General features: G+C 44.7%; 1 non-coding gene across 1 annotated transcript; it reads left to right on the top strand.

Annotated features, from left to right (window-relative positions):
* Nucleotides 1-6,627: 6,627 nt before the first annotated feature.
* On the top strand, nucleotides 6,628-6,731 carry LOC119468604. The gene has a single exon (XR_005197312.1). It is a non-coding gene; the product is annotated as a small nucleolar RNA U13 (small nucleolar RNA).
* The last annotated feature ends 13,266 nt before the right edge of the window (nucleotides 6,732-19,997 follow it).

Below are 19,997 nucleotides of genomic sequence, written 5' to 3'. Positions count from 1 at the left end.
TTCAGGCAATTCTCCTGCCTCAGCCTCCTGAGTAGCTGGGATTACAGGCACGCGCCACCATGCCCAGCTAATTTTTTGTATTTTTAGTAGAGACGGGGTTTCACCATGTTGACCAGGATGGTCTCGATCTCTTGACCTCGTGATCCACCCGCCTCGGCCTCCCAAAGTGCTGGGATTACAGGCGTGAGCCACCGCGCCCGGCCCCTGGTATTTAATATAATCATTTTCTCATCTTCCTTCTCCCTTCTACGCTACCCAAAATTGTATTATTTTTGCTGTGATATTTTACCCTGATTGTAGTGACCTGGTAGTAGCTGTTTTATTTCCTTTTGGAATAGGAGCTAGCCAGATACACAGTGATGTGGCCATTTTAACCTTACATTGGTAAGATAGAAATAAAAAACATAGCTTGTTTATTTTCTGGAAAAGTTTAATCTTCCCCATGAACCCGCATCCATCTTGGTAGCTGTGGCCAGGTCGGGGTAGGGCTATTGGAACTTGCCAGTTAATGGTATCACAGACTCATCAGGCTGTAATAGTCTATTTCAGGTAGTTAAATCTCTTTCAGATGAATGTTCAGTATTTAATATTAAGATTTTCTCAGCCTTTGTAGTAGGTTGGATAGTGTTCTCCCAAAATCCCACCCGGAACCTGTGAATGTAACCTTATTAGCAGATCAGGTCTTTGCAGCTGTGTCTTCTCCAGGAGACCTTATTACAGACTAAATGTTTGGATCTCTCTTCTCCCAGTTCCCAAAAAATGTGTATGTTAAATCCTAATACCAGTGTAACGGCATTTGGAACTGGGGCTTTTGGGAGGCCCCACTCTCATGAATGGGACTAACACCCCTGTAAAAAAGGCCCCAGAGAAACCCCTTACCCCTTTTGCCATATAAGGACACAGAGAAAAGACAGCCATCCCTGAACCAGGAAGGAATCCATCAGTTTCTTGAACTTGGACTTCTCAACCTGAAGAACTGTGAGGAATAAATTTCTGTTGTTTGTAGCAATTTATGGTATTTGGACATCACAGCCCAAAAGGACTAAAACAGACTTCAAAATGGAGAGTGAGATAAAGCCTTCTCAGCTTCCCGCTTCCCTCTCTTTCCACCTAAAACCAGCCCCACTTCCCAGGATGCCAGTCCAAGGAGGGAAGTCAGGCCTCACAGCTTCTCCGCCCTCTGCCTCTCTCCATTCTGTGGCCTCAGGACTAAAAGGCATCAACTTCCCCTACTTCCCATGTACATCATAGCCTCGGCTTATAGAAAAGTCTCCAGCTTTTGAAGTATTAAAGGGAGCTTAAGAAACTTAGAAAACACTTCCTCTACTACAAAGTCTGGTTTTCAGTAGTCTTGCTGTGGACTCAGATATCCTATTTTAGATATCAAACACTCACCATTGATTCTTTCTTTTTGCATTTCTGTGTAATAACTCTAATCCTCCCCAAGGCAAGTAAATGCCCCTGGCAGAATAGGTGGAAAATCACACAAGCACTAAAGACAGGAAAAAAAAAAATATGTAGGTAGGTAGGTACGTAGATAGATAGATAGATAGATAGATAGATAGATAGATAGATAGATATTTTATGTTAGCCATGTTACCAGAAGGCAGGGATTCTATGCCCTAATTTTAGGTGAATTAGTTTTGGATCTTGTAATTCATGTTGAGAGTTTTTAAGGAATTGAATTATCCAAAAGAAGCAAGCCCATAGATACCACATGTTTAAAATGCACACCCTTACTGGAAAAAAAATACATATAAATATACAGAAAAGGGGCTACATCGAAGCAAATGTAAGTAGAATGTCTTGCCTGTAAAAATAAGGCAGAGGCCAGGTGCAGCAGCTCACGCCTGTAATCTCAGCACTTCGGGAGGCCTAGGTGGGTGGATCACGAGGTCAGGAGTTCAAGACCAGCCTAGCCAACATGACAAAACCCTGTCTCTACTAAAAATACCAAAATTAGCTGGGCATGGTGGCGGGCTCCTGAAATGCCAGCTACTCAGGAGGCTGAGGTGAGAGAATCGCTTGAACCCAGGAGGCAGAGGTTGCAGTGAGCTGAGATGGAGCCATTGCATTCCAGCCTGGGCGACAAGAATGGAACTTTGTCTTAAAAAAATAATAAGGCAGAAGCCAGAGACTACTGATTGTGGAGTGTTGAGAAGAAGCAGGGGCCTGAGTCACACACAGAAACAGATTTGTAGGTACAGAGCACAAGAGAGAAAGACAATCTGGACACTGCTGACCAAACTTTTGCAAGCCATGGCACACAGAAAAACAATACGGTCTTGGCATGCTGGGATAAACCAGATGACATTGAGGGTAGGGGCCACTTAAAGAGTACTTAGTGGGAAGAAGTCATTACTTTTTAATAACTACGATAACGAAAATGGCAATTATTAAGGAATATATTGAATATGAATTCACATAAATTTCCAAATAAAATCATTTTGAATTTTTTAAATGGAAAAATCAAGCTTACTCATAAGAATATAAACTTTTTATATCAAATTATGCTAACAGTGTCCAAAATACCAACTTTTTTTTTTTTTTTAAGATGGAGTCTCAGCTGGGCGTAGTGGCTCATGCCTGTAATCCAAGCACTTTGGAGGCCAAGGTGGGTAGATCACCTGAGGTCGGGAGTTCAAGACCAACCTGAGCAACATGGTGAAACCCTGTCTTTATATAAATAAATAAATAAATAAATAAATAAATTAAGTTAAAAAAAAAAAAAAAAGATGGAGTCTCACTCTGTTGCCTTGGCTGGAGTGCAGTGGCTCAATCTCTGCTCACTGCAACCTCTGCCTTCCAGGTACAAGCAATTTGCCTGCCACAGCTTCCTGAGTAGCTGGGATAACAGGCAACTGCCACCATGCCTGATTGATTTTTAGATTTTTAGTAGAGATGGGGTTTAGCCATGTTGGCCAGGCTGGTCTCGAACTCCTGATCTCAGGTGATCTGCCTGCTTGGGCCTCCAAAAGAGCTGGGATTACAGGCGTAACCCATTCGCACCCAGCCAAAATGCCAACTTTTTAAGGATGATCTCTTCAAATTATTGGAAATCATTATCAATGAGATCACTTTTAAAGGAGAAACTTTAGAGAGTTTTAAATGAAGAAACATTGCACAAATACATGCTAAAGAATATAAAGTGATTTTTACATCTATCCAAAATGTACAACAGTTGAAATATTTAAGGACTTAATTATTCATATCCTTTATTGATAATTGTAACATTTAAATGTCTTATAGATGGATTTATAATTCAGACATTTTCATATACAGAATTTCAAAATAATAAAAAATAGAGACAGAGTCTTGCTCTGTTTCCCAGGCTGGAATGCAATGGCCTGATCATAGCTCACTACAGCCTTGAACTACTGGGCTCAAGTGATCCTCTCACCTCAGACTTCCAAACAGCTGGGGCTACAGGCACATACCACCATGCCCAGCTAAGTTTTGGTTTTGTTTTTGTAGAGACAGGGTCTTTCTTTGCTGCACAGTCTGGTCTCGAACTCTTGGCCTCCCATCTTGGCCTCACAAATTTCTGGGGTTTACAGGCACGAGCCACCATACCTGGCTTAATAATGAAATTGTTTTTGTTTTTCCTTTGAGACACTATCACTGTGTCATCCAGGCTGGAGTGCAATGGCACAATTTTGGCTTACTGCAACCTCCACCCCCCAGATTCAAGTGATTCTTAGGCCTCAGCCTCCCAGGTTGCTGGCATGACAGGTGTGCACCATTCCCAACTAATAATAATGTAATTTTTAATTCGCAAAACATGCATGTATTGCTGGGGCAATTAACCAGCCCCCAGTTGAAGCAGCACTACAAGGACCTGGCCAGGCACAAATAGAAGTATCTGAAATAGATAAAGAGGAAGATTTGGGACCACCCAGGAGCCGCATTAGGAGCCCCTGTCTGGACTTCCCATGTCCCACCCATGACTGCTTGTCCCTGGGGCTTGTGTCTTACTTCCTAGAGATCTAAAACATGAACTAGATACACCAGGGCCGCTGGTCTACACCAGGCAATGACCCACTCTGTGGCCGGCTGCTGAGGTCCAGGTTCACATGGCAGATTACCTCATTAGCCCCACAGTGTGCCAATGGAATGCTGATGTAGCTGGAGTTCTCTGCCTTGGAGCCCATAGGACTGTCTATCAGACTCCACTCCCCCAAGCCTCCCTTTGAAGGGCCTCAAACAAAGCTGCTTGAGTCTGAAGATGGCTCGCCGAGGAGCTCCATCCATACCAGGCCCTTCCAGGCTACCCTGAAAGTTTAAGAGGGCGATGGCTCACAGGTACGTGTGTAACCCATAAGTGGCACATACGGGAATTAGAGCAAGAACATCATGTCCTGAGGCCAGATATGAGAAGCAGCTGAGTATATATATTAGTGATGGAAAAAAGAGCCATGGAGGAACCAAGGTTGAGAGGAGGAGTCAGTACGAGGAGACAGGCTAAGAAAGGCTGACTCAGGCATTGCAAGCTGAGAAGCTGACATGTGATCTGATAATAAAGACCTACTAAAAATCATTTGACAAAGCATAAACTGTGCTATTCAATATAGTAGCCACTAACCACGTGCAACTACTTAGATTTAAATTTAAATTTATTAACAATAAATAAAATTTTTAATTTGGTTCTTTCGTTATATCGGTCACATTTCAGGTGTTCAGCATGGCTAGTGGCTACTTCACTGGACGACATCGTCATAAGAAATTTCACTGCAGTGCTGCATCAAAGAGCATCCCCCTTAAAGACAATACATCTTCAGGATCAGGGAATAATCCAGCCTCTGAGAAGGATTCATCTCCAGTCTTCAGAGACAAATTTTGATGATAAATTCATTACTAAAATTTATTTTTAGTCTCTGTTTTGGGGATTGAGTCTTTCTCTCTCACTCAGGCTGCAGTGCAGTGGCACAATCTCAGCTCACTGCAACCTCCACATCCTGGATTCAAGTGATTCTCCTACCTCAGCCTCCTGAGTAGCTGAGATTACAGGCGTTCACCTGGCTAATCTTTGTATGTTTAGTAGAGATGGGGTTTCACCATGTTGGCCAGGCTGGTCTCGAACTCCTGACCTCAAGTAGTCCACCTGCCTTGGCCTCCCAAAATGCTGGGATTACAAGCATGAGTCAGCACACCCAGCCTCTTTTTATTTCCCTTTCAAGCTATAGCCTGAGGTATGCTGAAGCCAGTTTATACTGTCCCACAACTGCTGAATGTTAAATTTCCTGGGATGCTGCAAACCAGTTGCTAAACATAACCATTATTAAAAACTAAATATGTAAACTTAAATTATATCAAAAACAAAGATAATAGGCTGAATGAGGTGGCGCAGGCCTGTAATCCTAGCACTTTGGGAGACTAGGATGGGAGGACAGTTTCAGGCCAGGAGTCTGAGACCAACCTAGGCCACATTGCAAGACCCTGTCTCTCAAAATTATTTGAAAATTATCTGGGCACAGTGGCTTGCACCTGTAGTCTTAGCTACTCAAGAAACTGAGACAGAAGGATCCAGGAACAGCTTGAGCCCAGGAGTTCTAGGCTGCAGTGAGCTCTGATCATACCACTGCACTCCTACCTAGGCAACAGAGCAAGACCCTGTCTAAATAATAACAATGGCTGAGCATGATGGCTCATGCCTGTAATCCCAGCACTTTGGGAGGCCAAGGTGGGCAGATCATGAAGTCAGGAGTTTGAGACCAGCCTGGCCAATATGGTGAATCCCATCCCTATTGAAAATACCAAAATTAGCCAGGCATGGTGGCATGCACCTGTAGTCCCAGCTACTCAGGAGGCTGAGGCAGGAGAATCACTGGAACTTGAGAGGCAGAGGTTGCAATCAGCCAAGATCACACCACTGCACTCCAGCCTGGGTGACAGGGCAAGACTCCGTCTCAAATAATAATAGTAATAGTAATACGTACTCAAACGTTTTCTTATTTTTTCTACTTTTGACTGCAATCTATGCTGTTGAGGTTTTGTACATCTGTTGGGTCTGTAGGCACAAATACCATATAACAGTGGGCTATGACTGTCTCGCCCCAGTGTCGTGCTGGTAGCTTGCAATTGGCCATGGTGAGAACATCAGCACTAGGAAAATTAGCCATCATTGAAAATAGGGCTTTTTTTTTCAGAGTACCAATTGCTAAACATTTACAAGCATACCTCTGCTACTTTCTCAGCATTATTCATCAAGGGTTTTATATTAAAAATTATATGACTTGGTTCCTGGAATAAACACTAACAAGCAAAGGAATAAGTGTCAAAGTGGCCACTGTTTACCATCAAGCGTTGTTTTTAGTATTTCTATGAGCCCCTGAGATTCAGAAATACCTACATAAATATCCTCACACTGCCGTTTACAAGCCTGTGTCCTTAGCAAACTAGGGGAACTTTCTCGCTGTGTATCCTCTGGGAATCTGGTGAGCTCAACACCTCTGAGCTTAGCCAAGCCACTTCAAGCACAGTGAAGATAACGATAAGAATCTTACAGCGATCTCCTGAGGATAATATTTTTAAATGTATGTAAAATGCGTGGCACATAATAGCTAATAAGCACTGGTCCTCTCCTCTATTGCTATAGAAATTGAAAAATACTAAAAAAGTTTAAGGCCGATTCTTTTGTAGTTCATGAGCATGATGATTGGGTGTTCACACGCTTGTGTAAGGTGTGCCACCCTTGAACCTTGTTACGACACTGGTACATTACCTATCTGACCTGAACTTGGAAAAAATAAAAAACAAAAAGTTTAAAGTTTAAGTCCTGGTCTATTTTCACAAGAGGTGACAATCTGATTGAAGTAAGAAAGCCCCAAAATACACACGCACACACACACACACACACACACACACACGCTACATAGATACGTTGCTTTTCAATATCTTTAAGTCTAGATTGCATGCTTTCTTGGTTTGGGTTCTGCCAAACAACACAGCCTGAGATAAGATCTTGTGCTGTATTTTATTTGGAAGATGATTCCAGGAAACAGGAGTGAAAAAGTAGGGAGACTGAGTGTGAAGGAGGAAATGACAATACAAGAAAACCTTGTCAATGTCACATTGGAGTGTGACTTGCCCCTACCCTCAGCTGCAGGGGAGGCCCTGATGGCCAAAAACAGTCAGCAGAATTGCACCCCATGTGTGATGGCTTCAGGGATGGGCAGTAATCCAGGCCTAAACCAGTCAGCACCTCTCCATCTTTCCTTGGCCACAATATTACAAGCGTATCCCTAAGGGACACGTAGGAGATTTAAGGTGGAACAGGAAGGTGCAAGACTTTGGCTTGATGTTTGAGTGGCCCAGGAAGCATGTCACCCTGAAGGCAGTTGGCAACCACCTTGCAACCAAGAGAGAAGCCAGCCTTGGAGTAAACCTGATACTGCTGGAGGCAGAGCAGGAAGAGAAAAAGAAATCCAACCCTTGGCCATATCGCTGAACCAGTGGATCCAACCAGCCCAGCCTTGCCTTGTATCTGGGCTTTCCCGTTAGGCAAATCAATACGTTTCCAGATTGCTTGAACTGGTTTGCATTGGGTTATGCTGAAATAGAAGCATTCCTTAATGACTGAGTCTGCGGGAAGCCCTAAAATTAAACAACTCATCTGAGAATCCAGTCCAGACTTCTGCAGCCTCTGGCCCTTTGAAAACAACTCCAGACAGGAGCTGGTCATCCAACCCTATCTGCTTAAGAGCCACTTTTCCAAAGGCCAGAAGGCTCTGGAGAGAGCCCAGGGCCTGTGGTGTGCCAGATTTGCTAACAGGGACTGTGGATTCCAGACGCAGTCTAATGGGCTTCTTTATTCTATCATTACGTTCATCATTTTCTTGTTTGCAATTAGAAACATTGACTTTTAATTTAGATAATTTTCCTCTTTTTCTTTTTGCCTTGCCTTTAAAATAGATCTGCTCTGGGATGCTGTGTTATAAACTGCCCTTGATTGTGTGTTCATTTGTTCAAGTATTTGGTATATTGGCAGCCAAGAAGCCCCAGGCTCTGAATCATTATGTTCCTCTGTTTTCCCTTTCCAAGTATTCCGTTAAAACCCGTGATGAAACTAGACAGGCAGAGCTTTCAGGCATTCTTCTGAAGGTCGAGCCCTTCTCTTCTGCACCCCGGTCAGGTCCTACTCCGGACCTGGCATCTCCTAAAAGAGAAAAAAATGTTGCCCCTCATTGTGCCTTTGCAGAAGTTCTAGCCACACACAAAACAGCAAATCCATTCAGAGCAGAGGAATTTTCTTTAGAGATTCTTCCAAAAGCTCAACAGCAACGAACAACAAAACCTTGCAGTAAAACTTACAAAACATTAGGGAGTCACACCGCTCTCATGGCGGTGCATGGGAGCTCTAGTGTAGACTCACAAACAGAAAGCATTTCCATTTCCGTCAGTAAGAAGGGATTGTGGAGGGATGGCAAGGCATGCTTTGATGTGCTGATCCTCTTATTGAATTTCTTTCTCTAGTTGTTCTACTTGTGAGGAGAGTTGTCTGCTTGAATCACTAATGCTTCTTGCAGGCTTTGGCTTACACCTATTAGACTAAACACACACTGGGGAAATGGTGGGTAACTCCTGCCTGAATACACATGAAACATCAAGGCAGTGGGAGCCACAAGGCTCCAAGCTGCTCTACTAATTGTCACTGACATTAAGTGTCCCAGAAGATTCTCTATAAAGAAAGCAAAATTATCCCAGGCATGGTGGCTCACACTTGTATTCCCAGCACTTTAGGAGGTTAAGGTGGAAAAATGACCTGAGTTCAGGAGTTTGAGACCAGCCTGTCCAACATGGCAAAACCCCATCTCTACTAAAAATACAAAAATTAGCTGGACATGGTAACAGGTACCTGTAATCCTAGCTACTCAGGAGGCTGAGGCACAAGAATCGCTTGAACCTGGGAGGCGGAGACTGCAGTGAGCGGAGATCGCGCCACTGCACTCTAGGACAGAGTAAGAGTCCATCTCCGAAGAAAAAAAAAAGAAAGCTAAATTATCTTGATTCCAACCTTCAAATAATGGATGTTGAGACTCATGATGGAATTTTTTCATCCCAATCATTGGTACCTTCAAAATAAAAAGGCAGGCTGGGCGAAGCAGCTCATTCTTTGGGAGGATGAGGCAGGACAATTGCTTGAGCCCAGTAGTTCAAGACTAGCCTGGGTTACAAAGTGAGGCCCTGTCTCTACTAACAATATGAAAAGTAGCCAGGCGTGGTGGTTCCTCCTACACAGGAGGCTGGGGCAGAAGGATTGCTTAGGCCCTGGAGGCCAAGCCTGCAGTGAACCATGATCACACCATTGCACGTTATCCCACGTGACAGAGTGAGATCCTGTCTCAAAAAAAAAGAAAAGAGTGTCCCAGAAGATGCCCTAAAAAGGAACAAAAGGCACAATGATCTTGATTCCAAACTTCAGTAAAGGACACCGAGGCTCGTGATAGAATTGATTTCATCCTAATCACCCTACCTTTAAAATAAACAGGTAGGAGTGTCCGCTGCAACACACACATGCACAAAAACAGCCCTGCGTGTCCTGATCAGACGTGCACACTTTCAGCTGTTGCCATGGTTCACCCAGACCAGCAGCCGCCTGGAGACTGCACGGAAATGGAGTGCCCACTGTTCCACCTAAGATACGCCCGGGATAATGAGCAGAGGCCTCAGGATTTTGAAAGCCAAAAGACCCCTCTCTTTTGTAAGGCTGCCCCCAACTGAAAACAGACAAAAAAGGAAGGGTAAAATAAAACAGACTTTGTCTTATTCTCCTGGCACACATGCCTGGTGATCCCTGGCTTAGCTGGCAAATTGCGAGGGCCTCGATAGGAGATTTAAAATGCAACAAGTGGCTGTCACTATGGAAACGACTCCATTGAACCCCAAGAATGAAGGACGTTGGCCGGGGGGAAATGTCGGAGGAGGATCGCTGTGTCTCTGAATGTGCCATCACGAAATGCTTTGCTGGGGAAGAGGTTAAACTGATTGAACAAGTGCCTCCGCACACATGTCGACACAAGAAGTTTGCCCCAGGTCGCAGGATTTAGAAGGGATGGTGCTCTCTGGCGCACTCGGCTCGGGGGGACCCAGGCTGCGTGAATCTGGCCCCAGGCCTGTTCCCTGTGGGGGTCTCTGAATAGCATCAGTCTTGCAAGGACCCTGATGCCAGAGCTGGAAACCCAGGGAGAAGTGAAGGAAAGCAAAATTTATCTGGGATTGGAAATTAAACTGGGGCTTTGACGAACTCAAAGCTGCGGGCAGTTATATAGGGCTGAATTTTCTCTCAGGAAGTGATCAAAATCAAGGTCACATTTTTTAAAAGAGATTTCCCCAGAAAAGCCTCATTTGCAAGAAAAGGCCAGGCTTGTGTCTGAGCACATTGGTTGAGCCTAGCTCGGGTCCTGTGCCAAGGCTGGGGCTGGGGCTGGAAGGCTGGACTTCACTCCCGCCATCACTCCTTAGTCTGTGACTCCATGGTAATTGGCTGGTGGGTGTAGTGGTTTTCCAGTGTGCCCATGATTACAAACCGCTCTTTAAATTCACAGTGTAGACATTCTAAATAACACGTTTGTAGGCAATTGCCCAGTCAGGAGATTGTACAAATGCAATAACTACATCAAAGCAGGGTCCTCTTTCAGTATCAGAGGGCAGAAAGCCTATCTAAAAACAGCGCCTACAGCCCCTACAGTTGGTTTTTCAAGAAGGTACAGATGTAGGATCTACTTGGGTCTTTTTTGGATGTACAACTTTAGTTCCATACTTGGTGCTATTATTTCTATTACTTGGCAACAGTAATAGAAATAATCACAACGGTAACAGCAATTGAACACATACCATGTTTTGGGCATTGTCCTAAGTACTCTTACACGTAGATGTGCCCATTTAATCCTTATACTTACTCTTTGAGGTATTGTAACCAAGTCCAAAGCTTGTTCTGCTCACGCATCACAGCCAATAAGTCAAGAGATAAGGAGTTGGGGCAAGGAAAACAACTTTTCTTAGGAAAGCCAGCAGATCGAGAAGACGGTGGACTAGTGTCCTAAAGAACCATCTGAAGCGAATAGAATTTGAGGCGCCTTTTATGTTAGGGGAAAGGGGAAGGTGGGGGTTGAGATCAAGAGGTGACTGACAATCACAGGCATCTGGGTGGCAGCGAGAGTCCAAGGGGGAGGTTGTGAAACTCCCTTGTCCTTGGCCAGGTCACAGTGCTCCTGTAAATTTTAACATAGCATGGTTACTTGTGTGTGCTGTCCTATGTCCCTGGGGGTTAGTTTAGGGAAGGGACTATGATCATCCTTTCTTTAAAATTGAACTCGAGGCTAAATTCCTCCCATCGTTAGCTTGGCCTGTGTGCAGAGACAAGCTAAAGCAGTTAAACTGGGCACAGTGGCTCACTGCTGTAATCCCAGCACTTTGGAAGTGCTGATCACCCGAGGTCAGGAGTTCAAGACAACATGGTGAAACCCCATCTCTGCTAAAAATACAAAAATTAGCCAGGTGTGGTGACAGGCACCTGTAACCCCAGCTATTCGGGAGGCTGAGGCAGGAGAATTGCTTGAACCTGGTGTTTTGCCCACCGCCAGAGCACAATGTCTCACAAGAATGCCAAAGAAGCACTGTGGGGATCCCCAGTTCCTGCTGGGCTCAACAGAGAAATAGAAGACACTTGTCCCATCTTCTCCGAGTCTGGCTTTCCATGAGGGCATTCCTGAGTGTCTTGGCCCCCTGGTACCCAAGGACCTTCTGAGTCCTCTGAGTAGAGTTGGTTGTGTACAACCACAGCATGACGCTAAACTCCAAGGGCTGGCTGAGGCAGGCTGGGCCAAAGCAATTGGGCCCTCCTCCCACTAAATGAGAACACAAATGAACTTACCTGTCCCAGCCACCTCCAGAGAGAGGAAGCCAGATTCGCAGAGACGGGATCTCCCAGATAAAACCTTATGGGAGCTTTGGGCTTCTTGGGAAATAGTCTCGATGAGCACAACAAACAGAATTCCTTTTATCTTCACACTCTAAAGACTGAGTATTTAATATTCCAAAGCAGGCCAATTTGTCAAACAAAATAATGAACGTTCATGGTTAGAACTATGCAGCAGCAGCAGAACACTTTGACTTCAAAGGCTACACCCTCTTTCATTATCAAAGATGACTAAATATCAACACATTAGGATGAAGCCCACAGCTCATTACTACTGAATAGAATTGCATCAGGCTGTCCATACTGGCTTTTCCACTGGGCTGAATCTGTTGTTTATGGAGATTTGCTGTAGGGAATATATTTGCATATACAGTGAGAGTAAAGGCCTGATAGAGGAACAAGCTTACCTCCAAGGTGGTGGTCTTCCCTACCACACTGGGTCTCCAGGCACAGCTCTCTGCCACCTTCTATTAATCTCACTGTCACTTGACTTAGAGCAAATAGGAAAAGGTGGTTAAGACCTAGCTAGGAAAATGAGTCAACGTATGAAATTTACCTAAGAGAAATTTGAGTAGTTCTCTGTTTGTTTTCGAATTCTCTATTGCTTGTGTGCATGAACTCCATGTAAAATTACAGTAAGAAAATTATGTCTGAAACAGGTTAAAATATCTTTCTAGACATCATCTTGAATTTAACCACAACTGTGCTTGTATCCCCAAAGCAAAACTCTGGAATTCCACTGAATGGTGGCATCATCTGGTGGACATAAATGATACTGCAACTCCCATACAAGTTTTGTCATCCCTCTGTGAGAAATATTAATTTCTTAATTGTGCAAAATTGCTCACAGATTATTCTAAGCCACAGAAGCTTCCTCTGTTAAGGATCTTCAGTTAAGCTGCACATCTCCAAATTGGGATAGCCCTTCTAGACTATAAAAATCTTATAATCTGATTGAGTCTGAGACTATTTTCCATAATTTTTTTTTCTTTTGAGACAGTCTCTCTCTGTCACCCAGGCTGGAATGCAGTGACGTGATCTTGGTTCATTGCAACCTCCATCTCCAAGGTTCAAGTGATTCTCCTGTCTCAGCCTCCTGGGTAGCTGGGATTATAGGTACGCGCCACCAGGCCCGGCTAATTTTTTGTATTTTTAGTAGAGATAGGGTTTCATCATGTTGGCCAGGCTGGTCTTGAACTCCTGACCTCAAGTTATCTGACACCTTGGCCTCCCAAAGTGTTGGGATTATAAGCATGAGGCACCACGCCCAACCCATAATTTTGAAATTGTTTGGTATATAGATCTTTTCTCACTCCAATAGGTCACGGACTCCTTGAAGACAAGTCGTTCAACTCTTTTTTATACCTTATACTTCCTACTGTCTTAGTGGGTTCTCAATGAGGACTTGTCCAAGACTGAAACATTCACACATTTGGTTATATACATTAAAAAGCACAGAATGTGCAATTGAAAGTGTACAGAATTTGGGGACAAAATCCCAGGGATCTCTCTGTCTCTGTTGGTGAGATTGTAAATTGGTACAGCCATATGGAGAATAGTCAGTTCCTCAAGAGACTGAAAACAGAGCTACCATTATCATCCAGCAATCCCACTTCTGGGTATATATCCAAAGAAATTTGTATCTGTCTCTTGTGCTCATTGCAGCATTATTCACAATAACCAAGATACGGAAACAACCTAAAAGTCCTTAGACCAATAACTAGATCAAGAAAATGTGTCATATATACAATGGAATACTATTCAGCCTTATAAAATAAGGAAATCTTGCCATCTGAAACAGCAAGAATGAACCTAAAGAATACTATGCTAAGTGAAGTCAGCTACACACAGACAAATACCGCATGATCGTACATAAACTTCTAAACAACCTGTAAAACTTCAACTCCTAAACGACCTCTCAAGAAGATGAACTCATGGAAGTAGAGAATAGACAGGTGGTTGCCAGGAGCTGTAGGATAAGTGAAATGGAGATGTTGGTAAAAGTTTACAAAATTTTAGTTACTGTAATCCCAGCACTTTGGGAGACCGAGGCAGGTGGATCACCTGAGGTCTCGAGTTCAAAATCAGCCTGACCAACATGGAGAAACCCCAACTCTACTAAAAATACAAAAACAAGTTAGCCAGGCATGGTGGTACATCAGTACTCGGGAGGCTGAGGCAGGAGAATCGCTTGAACCCGGGAGGCAGAGGTTGCGGTGAGCTGAGATCACACCATTGCACTCCAGCCTGGGCAACAAGAGTGAAACTCCGTTTCAAAAAAAGAAAATAGATCTTTTTCTTAAATGGAATCTCACTTTGTCGCCCAGGCTGGAGTGCAATAGTGCGATCTCAGCCCACTGCAACCTCCATCTCCCGGGTTCAAGCGATTCTCCTGCCTCAGCCTCCCAAGTAGCTTGGATTACAGGCACCCACCACCATGCCTAGCTAAGTTTTGTATTTTTAGTAGAGACAGGGTTTCACCTTGATAGCCAAGCAACTCCTCACCTCAAGTGATCCACCTGCTTCAGCCTCCCAACGTGCTGAGATTACAGGCATGAGCCACCATGCCCAGCCAGGAATAGATCTTAAATGTTCCCACCATGCATACAAAAAAAGTATATGAGGTGATGGATATGGTAATTATGGTAATCACTTCATAGTGTGTATACATATAGCAAAACATCACATTGTATATCTTAGATACAAACAATTTTTATGTGTCAAAAATAAATACACAAGGCATAGCTTGTGTATAATACACAAGGATTACAGCTCACAGCTATAATCCCAGCACTTTGGAAGGCCAGGACAGGAGGATTGCTTGAGGCTAGAAGTTTAAGACCAGCCTAGGAAAATAGCAAGATCCGGTCTCTACAAAAAAAAAAAAAAAAATTGTTTTAATTAGGTAGGCATGGTAGTGCACACCTATAGTCCCAGCTACTCAGGAGGCTGAAGTGAGAGGATCTCTTGAGGCCAGGAGTTCGAGGTTACAGTGCACTATGATCACACCACTGCACTCCAGTCTGGGCAGCAGAGTAAGACCGTGTCTCATAAATAAACAGCCAAACACCAGGAGATCTTGCTGCAGACCCTCCATTTGATAGCTGTGTGGCATCTGAGCAGTATCTACAAGTTGCTTTCTGTATCTGTAAATTGAGTATATTACTAGCTCTCTTGCAGCATTATTTTAAAAAACAGTGAGATCATTGGACTGAAAGAGTAGTGTCAACTGTGAATTATTGTTAGTTGCCCTTACTGTCCTTTATCTTCCTTCTTCCTGGATAGTTCAGTATGCATTTTTTGCTTTATTGATATTATGTCCATTCTGGTCATTGTGCCATAAAATGGCAAGATATATTCTCCCTTGAAGCCAGGGTCACTCTGGCCATCTGTCTCCTTGGATGTGCAGAATAGACAAGGCTCCTCCTTACCCTGTCACCCCACCCCAACCAAAACAAACAAAAATCCAGGTATGGGAAAGAGGAGATTTGACTTGGCGGCTGCTCCCCAGAGACAACTGGAGTCATCTACTTGATTGGAGGTTCCAAATGACTGACAAAATTGGACAGCCACAGGGGTTGGGAGCCTGTGGGCTCTCGGAAGAGGTTGATAGATGGGCGGTTTGTGGGGAGGTAAGAGTTCCCAATCAACCCTCTCATGTCCACTCTAAACCAACCACATCTAAGATACTATTTATACGTTTGATCACCAGCCTATAAAACTTCAACAGAAGGGGCTGGGTGCGGTGGCTTATGCCTATAATCCCAGCTCTTTGGGAGGCTGAAGCAAGAGGATCACGAGATCAGGAGTTCAAGAGCAGCCTGACCAATAGGGCAAAACCCCATCTGACTAAAAATACAAAATAATTAGCCAGGTATGGTGGCTCGTGCCTGTAATCCCAGCTACTCAGGAGGCTGAGACAGGGAATTGCTTGAACCCGGGAGGCGGAGGTTGCAGTGAGCGGAGGTCGCACCACTGCTCTCCAGCCTGGGCAACAAACAATCTTCAACAGGAGGAAGGGTCCCAAGCAGCAGACTTCTCTCTTGGACAACTGGTCTCCAAGGGAAAGAGGGAATCGAGCTTCAGGGAAATAGATTTCATTTCTGTCTACGAATAAATTTCCTAATGGTCCCAGAGGGAGTGGGACAGAGGGTATTCCAAATCTAGGGGACTCCCTCCCACTGATGCCAGACAGAGGGGCTAAGCATCACAGGGCTGGTAGAACTGACCAGCCTTTGGGCTGAGATCCAATTTGAGAGGCTGGGTTTCATATTCCAGCTCTGTTGACCTTGAGGAAGTGGACAGTCCCTCCCTGTCCACACCCTATGGCCTCTGCCAAGTGTTGCTCTGTGGTCCAGCAGTGAGGATTCTCCAGGGAAACACAAGAAAGACCACCTGGCATACAGCAGCACATCCCTTAAGACCCAACCTGTACTCCTGCCCTCAGGGGCTCAGACCCAGGAACCAGGGAGCTGCTAAGTGCTCTGCCCAGCTGAGGGGTGGCTCTCACTGCTGGGACCAAAGGCTCCCAGGGTTCTCAGTTTATGTCTATACACAGATAATTTACCCTTGACCTTTCCTTACCAATACCCCTTCTCCTTCACCAGAATTTGCTTACCTCTGCAGCAGATGCTGTAAGTCCTGCTCACATTCCCTCTGCCCACACTAGCTCTGCCAAGCAGCCTCTAAGATGGCTCCAGGGAGACCCACCTTTCAATGTTCATGGCCTTTGTAACCTCCTTGAGTAACTTGCGTCTGACCAATAGAATATGGCGAGGTTGAGGGGATGTTACTTCCGTGAGTAGGTTATGAAACGTTCTAACCACCATTTTGTTAGAAGACTCTCTTGCTTTGAAAGCAAGCTGCTGGTTTGGGGCGGCCCAGTGACAAGAAAGTGAGGTCAAAATCCAGCCAACAGCCAGGAAGGAGCCAAGGTTCTCAGTCCAACAACCTTGGAGGAAATACAGTTGACCCTTAAACAATGCAGGCGTTATGGGTGATGGCCCCCAGCATAGTCAGAAAAGTCCATGTATAACTTTTGACTTCCCAAAAGCCTACCTACTAATGTCCTGCTGTTGACAAGAAGCCTTACCAATCACATAGTCAATTGACACATATTTTGTATGTTCTATGCATTATACACTGTATTTTATTTAGTTTTTATTTATTTATTTATTTATTTACTTGCTTATTTATTTGAGATGGAGTCTTCCTCTGTTGCCCAGGCTGGAGTGCAATGGCATGATCTCAGCTCACTGCAACCTCCACCTCCCAGGTTCAAACAATTCTTGTGCCTCAGCCTCCCGAGTAGCTGGGATTACAGGCATGCACTGCCATGACTGGCTAATTTTTGTGTTCTTAATAAAGATAGGGTTTCGCCATGTTAGCCAGGCTGGTCTCAAACCCCTGACCTCAAGTGCTCCACCTACCTTGGCCTCCCAAAGTGCTGGGATTACAGGCATGAGCCACCATGCCCAGCCTGTACACTGTATTCTTACAATAAAGTATGCTAGAGAACAGAAAAATGTTATTTAAAAATCGTAAGAAAAATACATTTGCTATTCTTTTTTTTTTATTTATTTAAATTATTAATATTAGGCCAGGCACAGTGGCTTACTTGGTGGGTGGATCACTTGAGGTCAGGAGTTCAAGACCAGCCTGGCCAACATGGTGAAACCCCATCTCTACTAAAAATACAAAAATTAGCCAGGTATGGTGGCAGGTGCCTGTAATCCCAGCTATTGAGGAGGCTGACGCAGGAGAATCGCTTAAACTCAGGAGGCGGAGGTCTCAGTGAGCCGAGATCATGCCACTGCATTCCAGTCTAGGCAACAGAGTGAGACTCCATCTCAAAAAAAAAAAGTAGTAATTATTTTAAAATAAATTTTTAAAAGAAGATCTATTGACTATTCATTGAGTGGAAGCAAATCATCATAAAGGTTTTCATCCTCACCAGCCTCACATTGAGTAGGCTTAGGAGAAGAAAGAGAAAGGGGTTGGTCTTGCTGTCTCAAGGGAGGCAGAGGAGGAAGAAAATCCATGTGTAAGTGGACCTACGAAGTTCAAGCCCATGCTGCTCAAGGGCCAACTATAAATTCTGCCCACCACAGTGTAAGTAAATTTAAAAGTGGATTCTTCCCCAGCTGAGCCTTCAGATGAGATGCCCACCCCACCCTGCTCAGCAGCTTTATTGCAGCCTCATGAGAGACACTGGAAAAGAGCATCTCTGCAACTAAGTCATACCCAGGTCCTGACTCCCAGAAACTATGAGATAACAAATGTGTACTCTTTTAAGTCATTTTAAGCTTTTAATGAATACACTGGCTTTCGGCATCTCTCTTCCTAAGCATATTCTATCTCAGGCTGGGCCCCGCAGGTCACGTTACCAGAGCAACCCTCAACCACTGGATTTAGATAAATTCCCCAGCTTCCAGAACTTAAGTGGGATGATTCCAAAATACAGTTCTCAGAGAGTTCCTGTCACTAAGCCCGAGTGGTGTACAGTGGTAGCCCACTCACTAAACACCCTTTGCTGGTTTCCTCTTCTGTTTCATTTCCCCACTCCTTGTAGTATGTCCTGAGATCACCTCTGTGAAACCTACTTGCACCTATATGTCTTGATTGCTTTTGGAGAAACTGAACTAACAGACTCATCAACTTACCAGACTTTTTTTTTTTTTTTTTTTTTTTTTTAAGACAGAGTCTCACTCTGTCCCCCAGGCTGAAGTGCAGTGGTGTGATCTGAACTCACTGTGGCCTCCACCTCCCAGGTTCAAGCGATTCTCCTGCCTCAGCTTCCTGAATAGCTGAGATTACAAGTGAGCACAACCATGCCTGGCTAATTTTTTGTATTTTTAGTAGAGACAGGGTTTCACTATGTTGGGCAGGCTCGTCTCAAACTCCTGACCTCATTATCTGAGGGAGGGGAGGGGAAGGGAGGGGAGGAGAAGGGAGGGGAGGGGAGGAGAAGGGAGGAGAAGGGAGGAGAAGGGAGGAGAGGGGAGGGGAGGGGAGGGGAAGGGAGGGGAAGGGAAAAGACTTTCATAAAGCCAATAGCTGAGGTGTTAAAAAACAGTGCTGGAAGGCTGTGTTAACATGGAAAGGCCCAGAGCCTGTGTCAGAAGAATCATTACCTGGGACCGGGAAAGAACGCAAGAGGCAGCAAATGACGATTGGTGACAATAGCAGAAAATAATGGTTCCTGAGCACTGAGTAGCATCAATGATTATATGTTCTGTCCCATGCACTCACATAGCAATATATGTTATTGATCCTCTCACTATTTCCATTTGACCAGTGAGGAAACTGAAGCTTAGAAAGGTTAAGTTTTGGGCCAGGCACGGTAACTCATGCCTGCAATCCCAGCATGTTGAGAGGCTGAGGCCGGCTGGTGGATCATTGAGGTCAGGAGTTCGAGACCAGCCTGGCCAACATGGGGAAACCCTGTCTCTACTAAAAATACAAAAATTAAGCTGGGCGCGGTGGCACGTGGCTGTAATCCCAGCACTTTGGGAAGTCAAGCTGGGTGGATCATTTGAGGTCAGGAGTTCGAGACCAGTCTGGCCAACATGGTGAAACCTCGTCTCTACTAAAAATGCAAAAATTAGCTGTGCCTGGTGGCCCGCGCCTGTAATCCCAGCTACTCAGGAGGGTGAGGTAGGAGAATCGCTTGAGCCTGGGAGGCGGAGGTTGTGGTGAGCCAAAATTGCACCACTGCCCTCCAGTCTAGGTGACAGAGTGAGACCAGTCTCAAAAAAAAAAAAAAAAAAAAGCCAGGAGTGATAACGGGCACTGGTAATCCCAGCTACTTGGGAAGGTGAGACATGAGAATCACGTGAACCAGAGAGGCAGAGGTTGCAGTGACCCAAGATCATGCCAGTGCACTACAGCCTGGGCAACAGAGCGAGACTCTGTCTCAAAAAAGAAAGAAAAGGGCTGGGCACGGTGGCTCACGCCTGTAATCCCAGCACTTTGGGAGACCAAGGCGGGTGGATCACAAGGTCAAGAGATCGAGACCATCCTGGTCAACATGGCGAAACCCCATCTCTACTAAAAATATAAAAATTAGCTGGGCATGGTG

The sequence above is a fragment of the Cebus imitator genome, unplaced genomic scaffold, assembly GCF_001604975.1.
Source record: "Cebus imitator isolate Cc_AM_T3 unplaced genomic scaffold, Cebus_imitator-1.0 Scaffold456, whole genome shotgun sequence".
NCBI classification, from domain to species: domain Eukaryota; kingdom Metazoa; phylum Chordata; class Mammalia; order Primates; family Cebidae; genus Cebus; species Cebus imitator.
Note: the sequence above shows the minus strand (reverse complement) of the source record. Positions and strands in the feature narration are given on the sequence as shown.